General features: G+C 41.8%; 1 protein-coding gene across 4 annotated transcripts in view; it reads left to right on the top strand.

Moving 5' to 3' along the window:
• Nucleotides 1-25,790, top strand: part of WDFY3 (WD repeat and FYVE domain containing 3) — a 185,231-nt gene that overhangs the window by 17,612 nt on the left and 141,829 nt on the right. For all 4 annotated transcript variants that reach the window (XM_055796848.1, XM_055796846.1, XM_055796847.1 and 1 more), the window contains exon 2: nucleotides 22,685-22,779. The gene's annotated coding sequence lies outside the window, so the exon portion shown is untranslated. The remainder of the gene's footprint in view (nucleotides 1-22,684; nucleotides 22,780-25,790) is intronic.

The following is a 25,790-nucleotide window of genomic DNA, read 5'->3' as shown; positions in this document are numbered from 1 at the left end:
AGAAAGTGGGTAGCACAGTTAGTAGCATTGGAAGCTTAGCTGTGAGCTTTCCGAGTTGGTTAGTTTTGAGCATTTAGGTATCTGTCTTGTAAGTAGATATATGAACAGTGCCAGATTTTTCATGTTGGAGTGCTGGACCACTTTATGGCTTTCGTCCTTCTCCTCCTTCCTTAGCACCAAAACAAAAAAGAAGGGGGCTTGGGTGGGGTGGTTAGGTGGGATTGTCAGATCTTCTTGTCTTCTTCACAAGGAAGGGCATCACACTCTTGATCCTCAACAGCTGTTCTGGTTGTGCTCCTATTAGTGTACAGTAGTGTCTTAAGAGTGGGCTGCAGTTGCTTTACTCTTTGAACCGGTAAAGTGATTCTCCTGACTCCTGCCTGAGTCCTGAACATGAGAATAGTTCGCAGCATTTGTCAGAGAGCCAGGAGGGGAGTGATGGGACTGCTGCTAATGTTGGTAGAAGGGGCACTTGGTGCACAGCAGGTCATTAATCAAAATTCTGAGCTGTTGCAGAAGCATTAGGAAAGGTAAGTGGCTTATTTAATTCTGAGCTGAGACATTATGGATGAAGATAGGCTGCTTTGTAGCATATTCACAATAAGGGGCTTTAAAGATTGAATTATTGCCATCTGCAGCAATCCCTAATACGGGGGGAAAAAAAAAAGTAATGTTTGAAATATGCTGCTCTCCTGTTACAGTCGCTGCTAGTGGAATGCTGCTGTGACCTGGCCACTGCTTCTGAAGTTGTAACTGGTCAAGACAGTCTGCAGTGGGTGTAGTGACAGGAAGAGGCTAGTTTGGCAGAATAGCATCTGTATCATTTTCCTGAGACAAGTTCAGGGCTCGTGAGTTAAGTAGAGAATAGTGCGCCTTTCTGTAATTGTTGGTCCCCGAATATCTTGGATATTCGGAATCAATGTGTGTTGTGGCCAGCATGGTCGTTTGCGCAGGCTTTCAGGTGAGCAGCTTCTCTCTTTCACTTGACTAGAGATGGTTCTGTTCCCATCTGTCTAGTTGCGCAGGAGCTGACAGACTGGACAGGTGGCTTATGGGGAATATAAGTTAGGTGTCTCCCTTACTTCTTAAATTAATCTGTGCTTCCACTGCAATACAAGTCCAGTATTTCCACTTCTCTTCAAGGGGAGCTACTGATTCCTGCAATTATTGCTGGAAGTGGTCTGTGTTGAGCGCAGGGGGTAATGCTTGAAGTTGTAGGGATGCTCAGTGAATGTTCTGTCTGTGCAGAGTCAGTGAATTTTGCGATACTCTGGATGCTAGCTAGAATATGACAACAGGCCATAAACTGGCCAAGACTGCCATCTTAGCATCATTGTTGTGTGTTTTTTTAATTTTTCTGAAGTGCCATGGGGCCTCTTGGGTTTTATCTGGATGGCTTTCAGGGTTTGGTTGCAATGACATGTACTTCCACATTCAAAGAAATTCAGGAATATTGCTGCATCATGTCTTTGCTGAGTCTGCAATGCAGCAGCATTGGGCTGTGAGCCCAAATCATGGTGGGAAGATATAAACCTTCTGACCCAGAGGTAAGAAGAACCAAATGGACGAGACTTAGAGCAGAAAAGAGATAATCACAGAGAAAGCAAATTTTAGATGAGGAGGTTAAACTTTTGTTCTTTTGGTCCGAGTCCTTAACGAGAGGGCTATAATTAGTCTAGAATTATCTTTATGGATTCAGTGTTGGCAAGCTAAAATTCAGCTGCATCTTAATCAGCATGCAGTATCTTCGCGGTCTGTCACACTTGAGTCAAACCTCACTTTCACTCTTTGTGTGATGCCACAGCATACAGGTCTGCACAATGCATAACCACTCAGGAAAACCTCTTTCCTGCTCCTTCTTCAGTGATGTGTTATGCCTCGTAGGTCGATTTAATTTCTCTCAATAATATTTTGCCAGCTTTGCTGTAAGTATATGCAAAATACCCAGGTACAGAATTAGAATTGTGTTAGTGTTTAGGATTTTTTGGTAGTATGTGATTCCTGTTCAAATGCTGTCATAGCCACAGAATTCACAAAGTTCTGCAGCAACAGGAGAGGTCGTGTTTCATTGTTTAGACTTAGAGACAGCTTTCTCCAACAGAAACCAGGTGGTAAATTCTTGTGGCTTGGCACTGGTGTTAGGACATGCTGCTTTTAGGGGAAATAAGATGTTTTTGGTAAGGGTTAACATAGAATTCAATGCTTTATGTTCCAGTAAGCTAAAAAGTAATGTTTGAAACTACAGAGGGCCTTCTCTTTGGTAGGATTTTACACGTAGTATTTAATTTATTAGCTGCTGTGGACTAAAAGGCCTTGTTTGTTGCTTATTTGTTTTCCTAATGAGGAGAAGGCCAGACATTGTATAACTTCTCAGGCAGCAGCAATTATGCAACTGATCCTGTTATTGTGGAGCCAAAGTCCTTCCTAGTCCCCGAGCGCCAGCTGCTTGTGTTCCGGTTGCTGCTTTTTTTCTTGTTTTCTTTCTCCCCCCCTGCCTCCCCACTTTGTTTGTGAACAAATTATTTTCTTTCCTGTGTTGCGGTTTCCTTCTCTCTCCAGTGCAAGGAAGACAGTGGCTCATTTGGGTTTATTCTTCAATTCAGTATGCTGCAAAATCAAACTGCCCTTGTAATATCACGCAGAGTATGAGATGTGTAGACAAATTAATTTTTTCATGAGAAGTAGAATTGCTTGATACTTCATTGGTATATAAGGAGAGACATTTGCTTGGATCTAAATGAAATATTGCAGATGGCCTTTGTTGAAGCTAAGGTCAAAAGTTACGAGTTCACGTTCTCATGATATTAGGAGCATGTAAAAAGCTGGTGTTTTGCTTTGTGTGGGTTTTTTTTTTTTTTCCCTTCCTTCAGAAGGTGCACCTGAGAGAAATTTTAATATCCCTCCAATCACCACATAAAATACAGCATTTATATTATATATATACATATGATATTAATATATACATTTATTGATGTGGTAGTTGTAAATCTCATGCTTTTACAGCCAAGCGATCTCACTGCAGTGTAATAAAAGCAGTCAGTGTACTGTGAAAATGCTGTACATCTTACCGTGTTCACACTTCGTTTTCAGTTCACAGTTTTATGTCATGCTCTTTCCATTTCAGGTTACATGGCTTCCTGTGAGCTTAAGTGACTGTAGACAGGCTGTTTTGATCCATGATAAACATTTGGAAACTTGCCTGGGCGATACTGGGTGATGGGGCAAGAGATGGCAGACTTTTTAGACTGCAATGCTGTTCTCTGCTTACAGATGAACTGAGTATACCATGTACAAGTCCGAGTAGAAGAGAAATAATAGTTGGTGATACCATGCTATTTGCTACACAGCTTGTGTTTCCACGTCAAATGTGATCTGTATGAGTCATAAATAGGCTCTAGTACCTAGTGTCCTGTATCAGGAAATAAATTTGGGATAAGGGTTTAAGGTCCTTGTTTAGTTTGTAAGTCTTACGCTAAACAAGTCATAGGGAATGCAAAGGATGCATTTTCTTGCTCACGTTGTACTGTGGATCAGGTATTTGGGGGAAATGGCAAGTTGTCTTAGGATTTGTAAAAGTGCTGTCATTTGTAAGGAATTGTGGTCCTTTTGGTCTAAGCTCTTTTTGTTGGAATTTCTTTTCCTTCAGTGACAATATGCCTCAGTCCGCTTTAGATAGACCAGGCATACGGAAGACTTTCTCTTTTGTGACTGCAAAGACTGGCTGCGTAATGTGTATACTTCAGTCCTGTCCACTCATACCTCTACCCCCTCAATTTCTCACATTGGGAATGTCAAGTTCTGCCTTAGAAGATACTGTGTTTATCAAGCATAGCTTTGCTCAGCTATGCATATTCAGTCCATTTTTGATAGCCACATGTGTCACAGAGTTATTTGATTATTTCTCTTGTTGGTGAAGGCTCTACTAGAGTTCATACCTCAGCCTCACGGTTCTGGCACTATGAACGCAGTTGTACTTTATCAGAGCTCCTGATACTGGGGAAGTCCAGAAGGTAATGATGAAGAGGGAAGGATTGCTAAGATTTTTCTGGGGAAATATCCCCAAACCAACAAAACTGCTAGGTATTGTGGCTAGCTCCTTGTTACCATAGTGGTGGGGATGCCCTGGTCCAATGTAGAGTTGCCAAAATTAATGCTTGTGTTAAGTGGATAACTTCATTGAGAATTTTGAAATTGCACTTCAGACCTTTTTGGCTGAGGTGTTCTGTTGTCCTAATCCCAGAGTTCTTCTTGGGGAGGGATTGAAAATCAGTCTGTAATTTACTAGTTAACTCGTAACGGTCGGAGAAGACCTGCCTCAAAACAGTTTCTTTGGAAGACATCAGGTTTGGCCCTGCATAAAGCATCTTTTTGTCAGGTTTCTGTATGTGGCATTTTCAGGTACCAAAACAAACACTCGAAGGACAGTGAAATGGAAGTCAGTACACATGGTTTAAAACCTGGACTTGAGAAGTATGTCAGATGCTTTTTGAAATACAAACTGATTATTTCAGGAATTTGTCCAAGAACTTACTTGAATTCCAAAATAATAGTGATTTTTTTAAAACATGCAGTGGAGAGATTTGTAAGGAATCTGTCTGTCCTGTCTGCTGCAGGAAAAAAAAAGGTGATTATTTGTATCAGTGCGTTCCTGAAGTGTTTATTGTTTGCCTCCATGTCTTTGCTTTGTGCATGTGGTTCTTGCAGTTGATTCATCTATTGTTGAGTGATAGGATCCTCGAGAAGGATTTAACCACTTTTTAGCAGTTTCAGTGAATACATGCATAACTTAATGTGTGGTGCTGTGGTTGCTATGGATTAGGAACTTAAAAGGCTTCTTTTTTCTTAATACTGGTTTCTAAAATAGTCAGAAATTTTAGAAATTGAACCATTTAGGACGAAGATGCTTCTTTGCTGCTTTGGCGAAAAGTTTGGGTTTTTTTTTTCCCCCTCCCCTTTTTAAATCTGGTGATTTCCAAGTTGCAGTTGCCTGTGTCTCCCCTTTATCTTCTTGAGCCTTAGTATAATGTTGAGTTTGGTTATTGGAGAGTTTATTTTCTGTTGAAAGCAATGGAAAATAATAATTTTACATGTGCTTCTATCAAGTTGCAGGTGAGGGTTGATACCAATTTACAGTGATGCTAGGAACACACTGGAAATGAACAGCAGCTTAAGTTCAGTAATATTCTTGAAAAATTTCTTGATCAGTAAGCGCTGTTTGGATTTTCTGTATAACTACTAAGGGCATATCCATGAAAGGTTAATTCTCTTCAAAGAGAGTTCAAACTAATCTGTCCATTGCAGCTTCACTCTTACAAGAGTAAATCTCAATTGTGTTACCTGGTAGAGAGAGAATTTTATTCAAGTGGTACTTGATCACGCTGTTTAAAGGCTGTTTATGCTTAAAATCTTGATCAGGAGGATAACCGGGGTGGTGATGTTTCATTGCAAAGGCAGCAAAATATTGCTGAAACAGATCTCTTTAAAAAAACCTAATTCTAACTTGAGATCTGGCAAACCTGGGTTACAATATGAAGACCTGTGGTGTTTGGAAATTGAAAAGCATGCAGGTCTAGAGGTCTAGTATCTGGGTTAAGTGTTTTTAACAAAAAAAAAAAAAAAAGTGAAGTCCTGCTAAACTAGGAAGGTGGTGACATCAGTAAGCTTAATGACTTGTCTTGTATGGTGTTTCCTCATTCTGTGATACCTTTCTTGAGCTCTGCTTAAATAAATCTGAGATTGTAAATGTGATTATTGTGGTACTTCGCAGAGTTCAGCAGTGTTCCTCATTTTATCATAATGAACCTAAAGCCTTCTGACTGTGTTGTGAAAAGCCCAGTTCCTTCAAAGTAACACCATGCAAACTTTGTTTTATTATGATTATTCTAATGCCGTGGGCAACTAGCCAAAAGTGACGTTTCTTTACAGGATTCGTAGGAATCTACGGTCATCGAATTATGATTATCTGTTGTCTTTAATGATATTTTTCAAACTAACTGTAAGAACACTTTTTTTTTTTCTGAATAATAAATCAGAACATAAATAACAGTTTAAATGGTGTTAACAGCCTTTGTAAGCTTTCCTTTTACTTCATATTCACTTATTTCTTATAAAGTAGAACGGTAATGAAATTCTGTGGTGTTCAGTTGGGCGGAATTTTTTCCCACTATGGACATATTTTTTGTATGCTTTGGTTATGGCACAGATAATTTTAGCCAGAATCATGTCTTTTGTTTTACTCGATATTTCTAGTGCAGAATTTTCAAGTAATTTTAACTGTGCAATAGGAAAAACAATTGCAACCAACTTAGATTGCATTTAGTGTAAGAATAGTAGGATTTTTAAAATTTGGTAAATACTTCAGATGCATAGTAGAGGTAGAAATTGTAAAAGAATGATAATGGTGGCTTACAGGCAGAGGAAGAAGAGATTCCTCAGAGCAAACTGAGTAAGAATGTGTTAAGGGAAAGGAAGGATCAAGCTGTATCAAGTAGTTGCTATATTCCTCTTTCTAAATGTTATCCCCTCTCCCTCAATCAGCAAGAAACCAAAACCAAAACCAACAGCCCCCTCCCCCCACAAAAGAAGACAGAAGTCCAGCTGGAAACTTAAAATTCATGCTTGTGTAAATGCAGTAGCTAGGTATCTTTTAGAAATATTTACTAATAGATATGTGATTCTGTGCCCATGGTAACAGGGAAAACTGGATGACTGTGGAAAATGAGTTAAAATTATGATCTGTTGATAGTTTTCTCTTAAGATATTTTTTCATGGTTGGCCATACAGACCACTAAAATTGTGAGGTTACTGAATCACTGAAGAGACATTGCAGTTTTGGCAAGTGGCATGTCATGGACTTAAGTTATTCAGTGTCTTTAATATAGGTTGGTGTTTTGGGTTTTTTTTCCTGTGTGTGTTATAACTTACCCATTTGAAATGATCCAGATCTGAAACTTGCTTCCTACTGATTTTTACAGATCTTGCACTTCAAAGGGAAAGGCTTTAATTCATCCATTTTTTTGTGTGTGAAGACTTCATGTCTGAAATCTTGGCAGGACAACTTCTGTTTGTGTGGAATACATGCTTGGACAGGAAGAAAACACTGAAAACTAAATCTGTTCTCTGCATTCTTTTGCTTTCAACTTTTTAGGATTGCTAGGCAATACATCAAGTTAGACTGTTAATTGGACAATAAAAGTGGGTATTATTTAGTGGTCTGAATTCAATTCAAGTTAATAATGATCAGGAATGTGTGTTATTAAATATCTTTGTTGGCCTGTGCACGCTCTCTTGGATCTAACATCTCAGAAGAAAGGAAGAAGAGATGAATCAGCTGAGGAATGAAGAGATTGCTGGGAAGACACTGAGGAAAGTCGGTTTGATTTTTGAATGTGAATTTGACAGCAGGAGATCCACTGTATGGAAATATTTTAAATATGCAGACAATGAAAATTTAGCTGTGATGCTTTAACAAATTAAAGCCTGTGAGCTGAGCATTCCATTGAGCTCTCCTATTTGCAGAGTAAAGTCCTTTCGCAAAACTTGGACTAGCATTTTTGAAGTGCTGAGAGCTACTTCTGGAAAAGGAAAAGTATGTGGTCATAATTTTTGCAGATGACTTTAAGAGTGGCTCCATTTAGACACATTTCTTTTTAGGACTTGATCTGCAGTACCTTAGTTTCCCTTTGGTTCAAGAACAAAGAAAAATCAGTTAGCTTGATTTTGTCCAACCCCCCAAAATGTCTGTAAGAGCTAGTCTTCTGTTCAACTTAAGGGTCGCTAAATTAAAAGATGACATTTTACTTTGGACACTTAGATTCCACATTGCAGGTTGAAACAGTTACTGGGATATTCAGTGTTGTTTTAGTCTGATGGTGTTAGGACTTTTTAAATTTTTTTTTCTAACACTTGTATTAAGCTGGTCAAGACAGGAAAAGTTTGATTAAAAATGAGATCCCTGGTAGCTGCCAAGAAAGGGGAACCCAAAGCTGTGAGGACTTTGCAGGCAGTCTGTAGAACAAGCTCTCCCAGGAATATACTAAATAATCTTGGACACTATTCGGAAGGTGTATCTCCTGTCAGGATGGTGGTAGTAGTTCAGTGATTTGCTTTGTTTCCAGGTAGCTACTGGAATAAGGCGCTGGTGAACTGTGCAGTAAAATAGACATTTGTGGAAATTGTTGACTTAATGCTCCTTTTCTAACATGCTTTTTTACTTCAGTTAAGCTAGAAATGACTTGGACTTGGAGAGAGCTGAGGGTATGCTAGCCTTGCAAACTCACAGAGTACAAATGACTGGTTACAGATGGGAGTTTGAGGAGCTGGGTAAAAAGATTAATCGGTGACATGAGAATTGGAATTCTGTAGCACTTTTGAGAAGTGAAGGTTGGCAGATCACAGTGAGATGGCTAGCACCACAAGACCTACAGAAATGTTTTATAGCTGTACATGTGCCTTGGAAACAGGCTCTGGGAGCTAAGATTCCTGGTGTAGTGTGTGATAGAACAAATAAATAAACCTTTTATTATTAGGATTTAGGTATAGTCACCTTCGACTTGTTTGGTTGCAATGTTGAACAGAATCTTCAGGATATTCTTAAACATTTAAATATATACTGATCTGTACTTCTGATGCTCAGGCTGCTTATTGCCTTAACGCTGTCTGAGCAGACAAAATTCTCTAGCCAAAAGAGATGTGACCCAGGGACCTTCTGAGAACAGTAACATTTAATGTAGCAGGGAGGAAACGATTTTTTGGAATACATGCGCTTCAAGCCTTTGAGTCCAAGGTTGCTGACCAGAAAAGACTTCTTGTAGAACAGAAATATCTAGCTGGGAACCCAGAAATGAAACCACCTCTGTAGATGTGTTTCTTCTGGTTCCTCGGAACACTTGGACACTGGCTGTGCAGCTCATGGCCTGAAAGCAGTGTGCTTAGCCCAGGGCAGGAGGACTGGTGGGAAATGTGTGCAGCATAGCTGGCCAGTTACCTGGAGGGTGGCGGCTGCTTTGCCTGCTGCCCTAATTTTCTTTTCATGCAACACATGCTGAGCAAATGGCTTGGTGCTCTGCATATTGTGAAGCCTTTTTCTAGGCTTTTGGATGAGGACAGTGTTGAGGAGTTGCATGTAGGCAAGAGTTGCTGGCTAGGAAGCACATCTACCTCTCCGTTATCTGTGGAGCGATCTCTCTGTGTCGCAGATGGACAAAAACCACAGATTCACAGATGCAAGGTCAGCTCTTGCCCTCGTGAAAATTCTACCTGAAGTACAGCATCACACAAATGTAAAAGGTGGGTCAGCAGGGCAGCTGCTTTTGGGCTGTACCGTTGATTCAACTTGACTCTAGGTAGGACCACCAAAATGTTGCCCTGCCACGGTTCTCTGTGATCATTGTAAAGGAAGGGTTGTTAGTGTGGGTATTCTCCAGCATTGAGGGTGCTGGAGAAAAACTTGTCACAGAACTCGTGTGACAGGACATGGCAGCTGGAATGAGTCTTGAGGAACCTGCTTGCATCTTCTAGGGCCGGATGAGATCAAATACAAAATATTCTGCTAGTCAGAAGGTCTGTATGCTTAGGAGGGCCTGTCCTCTGCCCAACATGTCCTGTAGTATGTCTGCTTTCTGTTCTTTTTTTCCTGGTTTTTGTTTACTGCAGACTCAGTGACTGTTAATCTGGCTCCCAAGCAGATGCCTGGGGAGAAAATTATGTCTACTGGTGGAAAGGTTACTTTTGCTGTTGTAAGACAGCAGAAGTTGTAAAGCAGTAGAACAGGCAGGAAGCTGAAGGCTGTTGAAGAGAGTTAAAAGAATCCATACTATTGAGAGACTGGGGAAAGCAGAACAGTAAGTCAGCACTGGGATTAAGACTTGCTATATATGTGACAGTGGGGAAAAGAACCTCTCAAGGTCTTTCAGGTTGGAAGAAACCTCAGCAGGCCTGTAGTCCAGTCTCCTGCTCACAGCTGGACCAGATGTGAGATGGCACCAAGTTGCACTGGGCTTGATCCTGTTGTGTCTTGAAAACCTCCAAGGCTGGAGACAGCATAGCCTCTCTGGGTCCTGTTCCAGTGCCTCTCTGCCCTCGGTGGGGGAAAAAGGCTCCTCTTTATATGCAGCCTGAACCTCTTGTATCAGTGTATGCCTCTTGTCTCTCATCTTCTGCCATGCAGTGCTGTGAAAAGCCTGGTTTTGTCTTTGGTTTGCCAGTGGCCTGTGGCACCTCTTAATATAGGTCAGCCTTCAGTCCTTGTTAGAAAGTTGTAACTTTGTGTTTAATTAAAGTAAATAAAAATGATTATGAGCTTGGAATTAATGACAGGGATAGCATAGTGATATTTATTACATTACGAAATAGAAGATCAGTGAGTGCAGCTCTATTAAGCAAGCTGGTGTGTGGACTAATGACAAAAAAATCTTTCATTTACTTTTGGGTGTATTATTTAGAATAACCTTTATGCTTCTCTTCATAAAAGAAACAAGTAACCGTCCCACTGCCACCATGACAATTGCACGTAGTGCTTAAAATTGTGTTGCAAGCATACAAATATCATCAAGGTGGCTGATCTGTTCTTACAGATGTGCCAGAGAATCTGTCCTCCAGTGAGGTATCTGACCTTTGGATTTCAGAATTTTAGATACCAGTAACTTAGATAATCAGGGTTTGTCACAGTATCCAGAGGGTTTTATTCATTCCTGTGGAGAGCTAAAGGACTAGCAAGGCCTTAGCTTCCTGAAATAAACAGAGAACCCCTCTCTGTTATTCTAGTTTTTGTTTCCTATTTGATGAAGGAAAATGATATGTGTGTTCATAAAGGTTTATTTTACTCTTTTATAAATAGAATGATAGCATGTGTAAACAATACAGACTTAATATTTGAATATGTATTTGTCTGATCTGATTAAGGGCCCTGTCTTTTGATATTTGATCAACTTAGAAAGTATGTACATGATCACTAATCTTTATTTTAGGAGAGATAACCACTGTAGAAAGCTTGACTGTTCTTACCCTCTTGGAGATCCACAGGGATAAGATGAGAGGCAGTGAACACAAGCAGCAACAAGGCAAGTTACGGCTAGGATAAAAATTTACACCATGAAGGAAGTCAGACAGTGGAGCTGGTTTCTCAAAGAGTTAATGGGCTTTCCACCCTTGGAGATGCTCAGAATTCATCTGGACCTCTGAGCAACCTCATGTAAGATGACCCTGTGCTGAGCAAACTTTGGGCCTGTAAACGACATCCAGTATTTGTATGAAAGGAATCATAGTGGTGTAACATCAAGACCCAATTACATAATTTAAAAATGTCTGTGTAAAAAGATAATGCACCTTATCAAGCAGTTTAATTAATGAAACATTGTCACAGGTGACCTGCAAGTCAGTTCAGCATATCTGTGTAGGAAGCATCTTGACTTTAGCACTGAACGGATTGCTATTTATTTCTGCAAGAGCAGCATTTCTTTGCTGTTAAGAGCATACGGCTGTTTATGGATGATTGTGGATTAATGCATTCTTGGCAAAGACATGGAAATTGAGGATTGAGTACAGTAGATGAAAATATTCTGAAGACAACTTGAAATAAATTTTACTAATCTATTTAAATGTACATGGTTTTGACGGTTCATTTGGAGGGGGAATTACCATTTATTTCCATTTGGAGCATCAACTTATAATAGTAGATACTATCAAAGCATGCAAATTTAATTAGGAAGTAATTAAAGAGCGAAGTAACATCAAGCGTATACAGCAGTTTTCTTGTTCCTTTTTCAGTCTAATTTTGGCCTTGACTTAACGTAAATGCACAGTGTATGGAGCACTACTTCTTTGCAGTAGCATAGAAATCGGGTTGCATTAAGTCATCCTGACTCTTCCAAATGACTGCAGTAACACTGAAGCAAGACTTGGCCTCTCCAGCAGAGCTTGCTTGCAGTAAATGAGACTGGATTTATTTCCTTGACTTTCCTTGTCTTGCTTTAAAAAAGCTTGAGCTGTTGGTGTTAAATTTTCCTTGCTTTTAAATTATACCCAGTGCCAAATTGTTGAAGTTCTTTCTTGGTGTTCTGCCTCTCTGTGTATAGGATGCTTCTGGAGATGTGAATGCACTGCAGCTTGAGCACTTTCTCTAGGGTGATGTCGTCTTTTGTTGTACCTGGTTGGCACTTCACATACATATGTTCTCAGCCCTTTGCTGTGTTGAAAACCATCGGCTGAAATGTGAACCTTTAAAGATTAGAATTTTTCAGATAAGAAGGGACTATTGTCTGAAAGGCATAGGAGTGCATGGTGCCTGCGATACCATCTGTCAGGGTGCTGTAGTTTGATTGCTTTTACCTCTTGGATGACTTCAGTGGAAAGGAGCAATGTTTAGGAGCTGTACCTAGTAAGGTAGCTGTAATGATCTGTCATAATGACCCCATTCGTGAAGGCCTGCCTCTTTGCTGTTGGGTTGAGGGCATCTAAGTTTTGAAGATTGACATTGTCTCTCAGTGGGATATCTTCCTTTTGTTTTTTCTTTTTTTTTTTTTTACTTTTTTTTTTTTACTTTTTTTCCTCCTCTCTAAACATGATTAGTTGTTGGGAATACAAACTAAAGCATTCACATTGTTGTAGTGTGGTTGTAATTGGGATTTCATGCTTAAACAGTGTGTCTGTCATTATGTATGAGAAGTAGACGTTTCATCTGCTTACGGTGCTTATCTGTTCTTATGTGCATTTCTGGAGCTTGGAGACAGGACATCATCTACGCAGAATTTTCTGTCCTGAATCATGCTTTCTTAGTGTCTGCATTTGTAATTTAGATGACCACATACAAGATCTTCCCCCTCCACCTCCAGAAAGTTGTGTGTAAGGTGTTGGCGGTGTTTCTTCCCTGCCCTTGGCTTGTATTATCTTTCTAGTGTTGATTGCTTACCAAGTTGTCTTGCATTTGCTCTTAGGGACAGCAAGAACACAGCGTTATGGATGAACATACTCTGTTCTAAGTTGAAGATGGATGGAGTAATAGTTTGGTTAAATAATTTTCATCATCTGTGGTGACGGGTGTAGGTAGACTCCTGTGTGTCATTTTTGCTGTCGTCTACTGTGAACCTCTGGAGATGATATATGAGAAGGTGGTGCATGTGCCTTAATGCATTTCTTCCTTCATCTTTCTTGAGCATGAGGACGTTAAAGGAGTCTTCGCTTGGAAATACGTGTTAATTTGGAAGTACGACAAGAATGGCAATGGTTGTATTTGAAAAACAAAAAGCAAAAGAATCCAGTGAAGCCTGTGATGAGAAGAAAGTACCCAGGTTGATGGACTTTTGAATTGTTATTGAAGAAAACAGATGTGGTAGCTTTCCTGCATTCAGGTTTACAATGCTAGAGCTTGATTTAGCAGAAGTAGTGAGTAAGAAACAGTAAAGGAGGAGGGCCTTGGCGGGAGCCAGAACCTGAAGCCTGTTCGGTGTGGGTTTTTTTGTGTGTGTGTGTTTGCTTGTTTGTTTGGGATTAAATGAGGCTGACCCTTCTGTGGTCTCTAAAGGTGTTTTCTTTGTCAGAGGGAAACATCTGGCACTTTTAACCTGATCCTACTGTTAAAATAGCTGGAGGTGCTTAGACAAGGTATTGCCAGCATTTGTATTCCTTTCTCAGATTCTATGTACGGCAGAAATATATTGTTACCTAACTTACTGCTCATCGTTGTAGCCAACGTGAATTCAGATATGTGCTCCTGTTGGTATATGGTCCTGACCTGTCACCTCATCTGGCTAAAGATGGGCTTTGGCTTCATATCCATTGTAGTGCATCTGCAAGTGCACCAGTGATCCAGAGAATGTGTGCTAAGCACACATCTCTACTAGAAAAGGCAGAAATCGGATTTGGGTCATGTAATGTTTATGATCCCTTTGATTTCTTTCAGTTGAAGGCAGGACATGGAGTAAGTATTAGCACTCAGTTACTGTAATTCCTAGCAACTACTGTTTTGGGCTTCAACATCAATGCCTTGTTTAGCTCCAACTGATGTGCATTTTATTTGTATGTAATGTCTTCCTCCACTTCTCTCTGATATAACATGTAATTTTGCAAAACATGGAAACAGATAGGAAAATGGCTGGTTAGGTCTGAACAGGTTTCTGTTGAATACCTGTGTGTGTATCACAGAAGAAACCTGATGCTATACATAGAATCATAGAATTCTTTAGGTCAGAAAAGACCTTTAAGCTCATCAAGTCCAGCCATTAACCCAGCACTGCCAAGTCCACCACTAAACCATGTCCCTAAGCACCACATCTACACGTCTTTTAAATACCTCCAGGGATGGAGACTCAACCACCTCCCTGGGCAGCCTGTTCCCATGCTTGACAGCCTTTTCAGTGAATAAGTTTTTACTAACCTCCAGTCTAAACCTCCCCTGGCACAACTTGAGGCCATTTCCTTTTGCCCTGTTGCTTGTTACTTGGGAGAAGAGACCGACCCCGACCTGCCTACAGCCTCCTGTCAGGCAGTCGCAGAGAGCGATAAGCCCCCCCTGAGCCTCCTTTTCTCCAGGCTAAACACCCCGGCTCCCTCAGCCGCCCCTCACAACACTTGTGCCCCAGCCCCTTCCCCAGCCCCGCTGCCCGTCTCTGGACACGCTCCAGCCCCTCAGTGTCCCTCCTGCAGCGAGGGGCCCAAACCTGAACACAGGATTCCAGGGGCGGCCTCACCCGTGCCCAGTGCAGGGGGACGGTCACTGCCCTGGTCCCGCTGGCCACGCTGTTGCTGACACAAGCCGGGATGCTGCTGGCCCTCCTGGCCACCTGGGCACGGTGCTGGCTCATGCCCAGCCGGCTGCCCACCAGCACCCCCAGGCCCTTTCCCCCCAGGCACTTCCCAGCCGCTCTGCCCCGGCCTGGAGCGCTGCGTGGGGCCGGTGTGACCCCAGGGCAGGACCCGGCACTCGGCCTTGTGGAACCTCATCCAAGTGGCCTGGGCCCGTGGATCCAGCCTGCCCAGACCCCTCTGCAGAGCCTCCTGCCCTCCAGCAGATCAGCACCCCTGCCCAGCCGGGTGTTGGCTGCAGACTCGCTGGGGGTGCACTCGATCCCCTCGCCCAGATCACAGACAGAGACACGAACCAGGACCGGCCCCAGCGCTGAGCCCTGGGGAACACCACGTGTGCCCGGCCGCCAGCTGGATGTGGCTCCATTCCCCACCCCCCTTTGGGCTCGGCCAGCCAGCCAGCCTTTTACCCAGCCCGGAGCGCACACGTACAGGCCGCGAGCAGCCGGTTTCCCCAGGAGATGCTGTGGGACACGGTGTCAAAGGCTTTACTGAAGTCCAGGTAGACAGCACCCACAGCCTTTCCCTGATCCACGAAGTGGGTCACTTGCTGGAGAAGATCAGGTTCATCAAGCAGGACCTGCCTTTCATAAAACCCTGCTCTTTGGGCCTGATCACCTGGTTGCCCTGTACATGCTGTGTGATGGCGCTGAGGATGATTTTCTCTATAATCATCCCTGGCACTGAGGTCAGGCTGACAGGCCTGTAGCTTCCCAGACCCTCCTTCTGGCCCTTCCTGTAGATGGACATCACATTTGGTAACCTCTGCTCTACTGGAACCTCCCTGTTTCGCCAGGTCTGCTGGTAAATGATGGCAAATGGCTGAGTGCGCGGTTCCCCAGCTCCCTCAGTACCCTCGGTGGTCCCATCCTGCCCCATAGACTTGTGTGTGTGTTGAAGTGGTGTAGCAGGTCACTGACCATTTCCCCTTGGATTATGGTGGCTTCATTCTGCTCCCCCTCCCTGTCTTCCAGCTCAGGGGGCTGGGTACCTGGAGAACAACTGGTCTTACTATTAAAGGCTGAGGCAAAGAAGGCAGTAATTACCCCAGCCTTTTCTTCATCCTTTGTCGATATGTCTCTCCCCACATCCAGTAAAGGATGGGGATTTTCCTTAGTCCTCTTTTTATTGCTGATGTATGTATAGAAACATTTTAATTATGTTGTCTGGCAGTAGCCAGTCTAAGTTCTAGCTGGGCTTTGGCCTTTCTAATTGTCTCCCTGCCTAACCTCATGACATCCTTGTCGTCCTCCAGAGTTGCCTGCCCCTTCTTCTAAAGGTCATAAACTTCTTTGCTTTTTTCCCCCTGAGTTCCAGCAAAAGCTCTCTGTTCAGCCAGGCCTGTGTTCTTCCCCACCAGGTTGTCTTTTGACACATGGGGATGGCCTGTTCCTGCACCTTTAAGATTCCCTGCTTGAAGAATGCCCAGTCTTCCTGGACTCCTTTACCTTTCTATGTCTTTCTCCCAAAGGACTCTGTTAACTGGTCTTCTAAACAGGCTGAAGTCTGCCCTCTGGAAGACCAGGGTAGCAGTTCTGCTGCGCCCCCTCTCCTTACTTCTCCGAAAATCGGTAACTATCATTTCATGATCACTACGCCCAAGATGGCCTCCAGCCATCACACCACCCACAAGTCCTTCTCTGTTCCCAAGCCACAGGTCCAGCAGGGTGCCTTTCCTTGTTGGCTCACTCACCAGCTGTGTCAGGAAGTCGTCCCACACACTCCAGGAACCTCCTAGGCTGTTTCCTCTGTGCTGCACTGTATTTCCAGCAGACATCTGGTAAGCTGAAGTCCCACGCAAGAACAAGGGCTAGCAATTCTGAGACTTCTCCCAGTTGCTTACAGAATATTTCATCTGCCTCTTCATCCTGGTTGGGTGGTCTATACCAGACTCCCACCGTGATATCTGCCTTGTTGGCCTTCCTTCTGATTTTTACCAATAAACACTCAACCCTGTCATCACTATCATTAAGCTCTAGACAATCAAAACACTCCCTATTATAAAGAACCACCCTGCTACCTCTCCTTCCTTGCCTGTCCCTTCTGAAGAGTTTATAGCCATCTGTTGCAGCACCCTAGTTATGTGAGTCATCCTTCCATGTTTCCATGATGGCAACTATGTCATAGTTTTCCTGCTGTACAGTGGCTTCCAGCTCCTCCTGTTCATTGACCGTGCTTTGGGAGTTGGTGTAGATGCACTTTAGTTGGGCTATTGATCCACCACCCTTTTGCAGGGAGAAGCCCAAATTCTGATGTGCAGTGTTCTCAGGCACTTCTGTGGTTTCTAACACATTAATAATCTTTGCATCTTTGCTGCTGCATGGATCTCCATCCCCTACCTCCCCTGAGGTGGTAGACTGAAGGACTTCACGTATTTTAGGGCTTTCATTTTCTTATATTATGATGGCACCCGTACAGTATGTGTAAACTTGATAAACGTAGTTTATCCATGGAGGAATACTTGCAAAATATCTTAAATGAGGGAGGTGCTGCTAAACTGGAAGTCTGCACAGCATTTGTATTTCTTTTTCAGAAATGAGAGGTACAAACCCCTGCATTTTATGATGTTATTTTATCAATTTGCTTCTTTGCAGGAACCAAGCTGTTTGTGATTGCTGAGATTTGTTATTCCACACTTTTGTGGGATGTCTGGTAAGGGTAATGATCAAACTCTACTTGATTTGTTAAACTCTTGAAACAGTGCCTCGAAGTACTGAGATGTTCAGTCAGAATTAAAATACAGACCTAATTAAAGCTTCCTGGTGGAATACCTAGTGGGATGCAGGAGTGTAAATGTTTTATGTTACAGCAGGCACATTTTTTAAATGACAAAGACAAAGTAGTAATGGGAGCTAAGAAAAATTATTGAAATCGTACATACATATTATTAGAAATTGATTTAAACTTATCAGCGTCAATTCTGAAGAAGAATTTTTGGATAAGCAGTAGTTAAAGTTCAGTTGACTGTATCCTTTATCTTAACAGAAAGATGTTTATAATAAAAAAGTGCATTTGTTATAAAATATATGATGACCCATTGTATTACATAGTTAAAAAACCCTCAAAACTTCTATTCATTTGATGGAAAAATATTTTTATGATCTTGTGTAATTATACAAATTACATACGTGAACTCTTCAAGAAATGCCTATACATTGGGAGTTGTCTGAAAAAGAAAATGTCTGTTAAACTTGGTGGTAACTGTTGTGAAGTGTCATTTGTGTTTTTATTGGTTATGCTTAAGCTGGCCACCCTAATATTATGTTTTGAAAAAATAGTGGTTAATGACATTCTAACTCTATGAACCTAAGGAAGCCTGTCAGTACAACAGGGAGTTTTATGTAAGCCATGGGTGGGAGTGTTCTTGGTGACTAAAACTTGTTTTCTGAATGACACTTGATTTCTGGAAAGTAATAGATGTGGCTACTGCCAGAGTTCGGTGGTGGGTCAAGAAAACGAAGTGACTCAGAGCTGGGAGCTGGCAGTGTGGCTTCTCAGTTGTGCTGGCATCTGCTGAATCACCTACTGCCTGTATGTACATCAGTGAAGGTGGATTCTGGTGGATGAGAAATCAGGAAAATGTACTTGTTTTGCACAGCAAGTGGAAACGTGGCAACTCTATTATATTTGTTACTTGTCATTTACTTTTCATGAGGTAATTTCCACTTGATATGCTTTTGAAATGTTCATGCGAAAACACCTAATATGAGATGGGTAGTTTGGTTCTTAGCTATGCTTCTCTTCCATTGTGGGTTTCAGCAGCCTTTGGATAGTGTGGGATCTGCAAATGGGAAAGCCATTAGACAGAGAGCAAGGTGCCACATGTCTTCTCAGTGTGTGTCTGGAAAGGTGGTGGTTTAACCCCAGCTGGCAACTAAGCACCACAAAGCTGCTCACTCACTCACTCCCCTCCCCGTGGGATGGGGGAGAGAAAATCAAAAGGGTAAAAGTGAAAAAACTCGTGGCCTCAGATAAAGACATGTTAATAGGTAAAGCCAAAGCCACGTGTGCAAGCAAAGCAAAACAAGGAATTCATTTACTGCTTCCCACCGGCAGACAGGTGTTCAGCCATCTCCAGGAAAACAGGGCTCCATGATACATTAACGGCTACTTGAGAAGACAAGACAACATCACTCTGAATGTCCCCCCTTCCTCCTTCTTCCCCCATCTTTATATGCTGAGCATGATGTTGTATGGTATGGAATAGATCCCTTTGGTCACCTGGGATCTGCTGTCCCAACTGCATCTCCTCACAACTACTTGTGCACCCCCAGCCTACTCATTAGTGGGATGGTGTGAGGACTAGAAAAGGCCTTGACTCTGTGTAAGCACTGCTCAACAATAATGAAAACATCCCAGATCATGAACAATATTTGCAGCACAAATCCAAAGCAGAGCCCCCTACTGTGAGGAAAACTCTTTCCCAGCCAAAACCAGCACAAAGGTGCAGTCTGATTCAGGGTGAACTTACGTTCCTTTCTGCACCCTTTCAGTGGACAGAGATATGTAAGGAAGCCTGTGGGCAGCACAGCCATGGAGTCCCTTTTGTGCCTGTGTGCCACCAGGAGATCCACTGTCCCTGTGGAGGGTCAGGCACCTAGTTCAGATGGAGAGAGGGCGAATGCTGTATGAAATCTTCTAAGAAAGGTAAATGTGATTTTTGATTGTTTGGAAAACATAAATCCTTTCCTCAAGCATGAAGAGAAAGGATTTTGTTTTCAGCATTTAACATACCAGTATATTTCCCAGCGGCGTTTCTTCTTTACAGCAGAGGCTCGATTAAGTAGAAGGTTTTGAAGCTATGCTGCCCCTTGGCACTGACCAGAAAGAGTTCTTTCTCACAACTTGCAGCAGGGTTTGTGTCTGAGTGTGGCATAGTTGAAGGACATAGACTAGCTGCAATTTCTGCTTGGGATGTTCCTGAGCCTTCACTAGGATGGGGGATGTGAGGAGACTGGTGTTGCTTGAATTCTCTTGGGTGTTTCCAGAGTTCTGCTTTTTGTGACCAGTGGGTTCAAAATGAAGCTATTTTGTTAATTAGTTATATTTCTTTGGAGGATGTCGGTATTTTGAGATATTCAAGGTTGAAAACTTCCATTTTCTCCTTGCTGTAGTATAAATGGAGCATGCTGTTGGCTTTGCAGCCACTTTTGGTAGCTCAGCTGATGACTATAGGGAAAATTTGAGCTTGGGCAATACTGTAGGTTGGCTGATTTAAGTAAAGTGGGAGTGGTTTATTTTTGGCACCAATGAAGGCATTTATTTAGTTCTGTTAACTATGTTTAAACAGCACCTCCTGTCTCCCATGTTAATTGGTTTTGAGACTAAATCAAAGCAATTCTGTGCAGATGCTTTTTATGAAGTATTTCTCAAGCCATTGTGACCCTAACAAACTTAAAATATGGAAGCAGGATATATGTAAGGGAATCAAGACTCAAAGAGACAAGGCATTCCAAATGTACTATGGGAATATAGATAAACTATAGATGGTTCAGATCCCAAAAGACCTGGTTGGAGGCATGGTTGCTTGGTTCTCCCTTCATTCATACTTTTTACTGCACCTAGTTTCTCTTAGACAAGTAAATAAGGCCTATGAATGAGGATTGCAAGGTGTCTTCAGGGTTCCCAGTGGTTTTTTTTACTATTTTAGCTGGAGGAGATGCTGGTACTAACCGTCGATTTCTGTTCAAGTAAGCTTGTGGGCTTTGAGTACTTGTAGTGTCACTGGTCATTTGAGTTTTGCAAATATAGTAAGCGTTAATTAAGTTTGGCTTAATTGCAGTCTGATCTGATTTGGAGACCTTACCTGAGATTGGCATTGTCTGTATTTAAAAATAAAAATCTGTCATTTTGAACCTGAGAGGTTGTTCGTGATGTAATCAAGTTCTTAACAGAGTGAAACATTGTTGCTTTTGTGGAGGTAAAAATAAAAGTGCTCACCCTACTTTTTGCTGGGTTTTCTGGTCCAGTTTCTGGGTTTTGTGGTCCAATTTCTACTGTTCCACATCCTGTGCACACATACAATATCTGGTACTGGCTGCTGGCTCCTTATGTTTCCCCACCAACAGTTGCATGTTGCTGGGATAAGTGAGGGGAGATGAGGTGGATAGAAGCAGAGGATAAAGGCTTTTCACGAGCACGTCATATTGAGTACGGCGAGGGTGCCGTAAGGGTGGTTCTCTAGGCTGGGTGACTGTGTGGCAGTGTGGGCCTGTGGTATGTTGCCCAGGCCTCATGTGAACCTGGATTTTCACACTGGCAAAGCAGCGTCTAAGATACCACATAAATCATGGGCATGGATGCAGTGAAACACATGAGACTGGATTCTAGGATATCTGCTTGTCTGAGTTTATATAGTTTTAGGGTGACCACTGCAGATATGTTGCTGGAGCTAATGTCCTGAGAAAATAATTGTAAGCGGATGCTGTGTGGGCTGTGGGTAGGAGAGGTAGGTGAGCTGAAGTAATGAAGATGCTGTTGAGAATGCTATTGGGGTGAGCACATGAAGTGCACTGAGTGGATGGGTCCCTCTGGAAATTGGACTCACTATCCTGTTGTCCTGTTTACTGGGGGCATGTTGGTGTATTTTTCTGGTTTGTTGCTCAGACGCCTTTACTAATTTCCTAGATTAAAATAGGAGTGTTCTTTCTAAAAGCAGGCTTCACTCAAGTAAGGGCCCTTAGTTTTACAAAGAAGTACATTCCCAGGTCTCAAATGGTGTGCTTTAATTGACTTCCCTGTCCCAGGAGTAGCAGAGGATTTTATGTTCAGGGAAAATGGAGTTAGAAGAGGACTTCTTGCTTTAGCTATTAATAGTGAACTCTTGCACTTCCCAGCAAGTTATCGAAGTTTTTAGTGCATACAATGTTGTAACAAAATGTTTTATTGTTACTAAGCCCTGCAACCTCTCTCTGAGCAAGTTTGTCAGATTAATGCCCTGTCTCCCACAAAGCCTTTCTAAGGTACCTGATGCTGTGGTGCTAGTTTTGACCTGTGTTGATTTCCCCCCGCTAAAATATTTCTCACTCTTTTTAATGTATGAAATAATTAAACAACAATGATGTGAATTGTATTGCAAAGTTTTCCCAGTTGCTTCAGATATGCCTGTGCTGTGCAGTGCACTGTAGCGCAGGAACATCTGAACTACTAGTGCCCAATGGGGCCGACTGGGAATAAGAGGTAAAATAATGGTCTGCCACCTCATGGCTAATTAACTGAGGTGCAGCATTTCATCGGGGTACCTGGTTTGCCAGGTCCAACAGTGGATAGTGGTGGTTTTGCTGCCTCTGCCACCTGCCTTAGATTAGCTTTGGAGAATCTTGTGATGGATTCATGGAGTCATGCTGAAGTGAGCTTAGACTCAGTGCCCCTTGTTGGCTTGTGTGTGTCCAGTTGCACAATCGAAGGTAAGCATTTTAAAACTCTGAAAAAAGGAGCAGAAAAGCTAGGGGAGAGGCCAGGGTAAGCTAGATGCATTCAGTAGCTTCACAGTTGCTCGGCTGGGTTGGAGTCAATGCAGTTTAGTTCTTATTCCCCTGCTGCAATGATGAGAAATCATGTAGTTCCGTAGACGGGTGCTCTTGCTGATCACAGGCTGTCAGTTCATTAATTACTGGACTTGCACTTCATAGTAACTCTTCTAGCAGTTCATGTGCTCTCAGTGAGTATCATTTAATTGGGAAGATAATGCTTGTTTAAGCATAATGCTGTGTGTCGATTTCTAGTTTGCTATAGCTCATTTTTCAGGAGCTATTTAAAAGATTTCTATGGTTTGTGAAAGTCCAGTTGTCACAGGACTGACTACTCTTCCGTTTCAAAATGGCAAAGCTTTGTGATTTTATTGTCACATTTATATTCTAACCTTTTTCCCTTTTACTTTACCTAGTGAAAGAACAGCTTTGGTGTTGAAGAGAGACCTCTGAAAGGAATGGGCCCTGGTCTTTTGAAGCTGTTTGCCCTGATCCCAGGAATGCTGTAGAGGTTAGTGACATGGATGCTTAAGAGCTTTTGTAGAAGTTGCCTTTTGATTTGTAATTGGCACACTCTTCAACAAATTCTGTGTGAAGCAGTTCATTTGCCTGTCACAGAAAGAGAGTTAATTCAGGCACTGTCAGGACATGGTCAGTTTAAAATTGCTCTACCCAAACAAAATTTAGGATTTTGTTTTTCTGTGTAGATGCTGTAAAAATATATAGTTGGAAGTCACAGAAAGTTGTGTGGTGTGAGGTGTGCTCAGAGTCAAGCTGCGTTAAACCTAGAGGTTTTAATTGATAGATTAAAAAAAAACAACAACAGAAGGTGAGAGTGAGTGATCATAATACATGAGATCATAATACATGATTACTTATTGAGTTTTTCAAGCCTCTCATTTTTACTTTGAGAGAAGAATACTCCTGCTCTTCTATAGAATGGCAGGCTGTGAGAGATCATTCTCTAGCCACACAAAGGTAGTGTTATTTCTACGTTTGCCTTGAGTGACTTGAATTTTGATTTTGTTTGTTTCTTTGAATTATGTACAAGCTGGGTAGACTGCTTGCTGCAATTGTTTTTCCTGATAGCTATATAGTTCTGCTACAACTGTTATGGCCTACAAGAGGCTTCCTTTTGCAGGTAGAATATTCAGTCTAGTTTACTTTCACATTTTTTGTAAAGCTAAAGAGGATTTACCACCCAGTGGATTTCTTCTTAATGGGTCAAAAAAGCTCGTATAAATATCAGATTCAGTAATGCTTTGTTTTGCTGATGAAAAATGAATGTAGCAAGTAAAATTTGATGACGTGGGTGGGGAGGGGGTGGGGTGGAGGTAGGCATGTCGAAGTGCTCCTAAGCAAAGAAGTGAATTTCCATAAAAGCAGTTGAATTAAAATCTATTAAACCTGTCTGGTTACTGTAAAGGATTTCTAATCTTTGTTAGCTTACTTTATGAAGAGTAATGTCCAAGCTTTACTAGGATACCCTTGAACATATAGATCCTTTTGGAGCAAATAATAAAAAAACTGGAAAAAAATGCTGCAGCACATCAGACACAGAAAATGAAGAGATGACCCAGTGGAAAAAGACCTGTTCATACAAGGAAATGCTAGTTGGCATCACTCTTTGAGGCATGTAGAGTTTAACAACTGTTATTGTAAGTGGTGCCATTACTTACTGACAGCTTTAGTTATTCATATACTCTCACTATCTGTATCTTACCTGGTATAAAACTGAAAGTTGTAAAATGTTCAAGGGGAGATATCACTTCTAATTTAACAAAATCACACAGAAAGACAAAAACCTCAAAACACATCCTTTTGTATGAAATCCTGCATTCCAACATCAGTGTTTTCATTCTAGCTCTGAGCAGCTTCTTCAGTCTCAAATGTTTTATTCATTAACAAAAAAACCCAATCTGTCCACAAGGGCATCTGACAGAAATATACTTTTTTTTTTTCTTTCCTAGAAAATGCCTTGCTCCCTTCGACTTGATATGTGTAGATATTTTTTTAAAATACATTCTACATTATGGAGAATAAAAAAAGATGAAAGGCTTATACTGTATTTTTTGAGAGTTTTTGTGGAGTAAGATACGAAAGGTAGAAATAGTTGTCGTCTGGGATTGTGTTAGAGAAGTCTGACATACGGCTTTGTTTTAAGCTCGCTGTGATAGAAAGGGATGTTTACGTGCCGTGCTTTTGCATACACAATGCGCTTCCCATAGTTGTCAGGTTATCATGAAAGATTAATTTGCTGTCTCCCTTAGACGTAAGCACCAGTATTTCACACTGGGTCAAAAATTTTTGCTAGTAATAGGTTAATGCCTGAAACTTCCTTTTACATGCTCCTGTCTATGGATGTGAAATGTACCGAGGGAAAAAATTACCTCTGTTGAGGTTAATTAGGTGGAAATGCTGCTCTCTGGTTCTGTAATCACTACTGCCGTTTTCCTGACTTCTTGGAGTAGGGCTCATCAGTATCCTAGCAAATGTTTTTTCAGCAAAACCACAAATTTACTTCATAATAAATAGATCTGACCAACAGAGACGAGGTGTACCAGTGGTGTAATTGGAATAGCAAGAATACTGTTAATGTTTTGTTGCTGTCTTATGTCCAAGATAGAGGGTATTGGAAGAGCTACTCTACTGATAAGTGACAGCCTGTGAAAGGCAAGCCTTAGGCAATCCCTTGGAAAGACTCTAGGTCCCATGAATTGAAACAAACTGGAGGCACAGTAAACCTAGTTTTATAGCTTTCTCTTGTTTGATTATAACTTCAAAGAGCTGCCTGGGAGAAGTCTCAAAGGCATGTTCCTGTAGATGGAGGAATGACTGTTCAAAGTGTTCAAGATGAAACTTGGATGTGCAGCAATTTTTGTAAATGAGGAAAAAACAATGGAGCAGTGGGCTGCCATCTGGCTTTATTGCAGCAGGAGTTTATTAGAAATACTGTTTATTCTTCAATGCTGCTAAAAGGTCACTCTTTTTAAAAAAGAAGGGGGGGGGGGGAGATAAAAAAAGTCACCCCTGTAATACCTGCATGAGAGGAGTGCTAGTGAGAGGCTGCTGCTCTCTGCTTTGCTCCATGGTTCAGCATGATGAAATTTTTTCCTGTGGTAGAGAGATGGCTATCTTGCTTAATCTTCTGTTGAGTCCTCTGATATGGAAGCTTGCACAAATACTTCTTTTGATAGGGAACATACAGCTACTGTGAAAAGCCCTGTACCTTACACCAAAGTGCATCTTTGCTAAGTTGACTTTGTTGTTTCTGTGCCATTTGTCAGAGTTGAACTGGTCACTCTTTTCAGTGATGCCATCTCTTGAACTTGGTCATAAGTAAAGTCAGCACTGCGGCTGTGCCGTTACATGGTTTCTTTTCAACATGCAGGACAACTCTTGTACCCAAGGCTGTGTTGTGAGAATGTGTGTGTCTGTATGCATTCTATGTAATGTGTAACAGTGCTTGAATAAATCACTTTACTTCAGGTACCTGAATATTGCTATCCCTCTGAGCTCTAT

The sequence above is a fragment of the Falco peregrinus genome, chromosome 2, assembly GCF_023634155.1.
Source record: "Falco peregrinus isolate bFalPer1 chromosome 2, bFalPer1.pri, whole genome shotgun sequence".
NCBI classification, from domain to species: domain Eukaryota; kingdom Metazoa; phylum Chordata; class Aves; order Falconiformes; family Falconidae; genus Falco; species Falco peregrinus.
The sequence above is the reverse complement of the archived record's forward strand: the minus strand, read 5'-3'. Positions and strand labels throughout refer to the sequence as shown.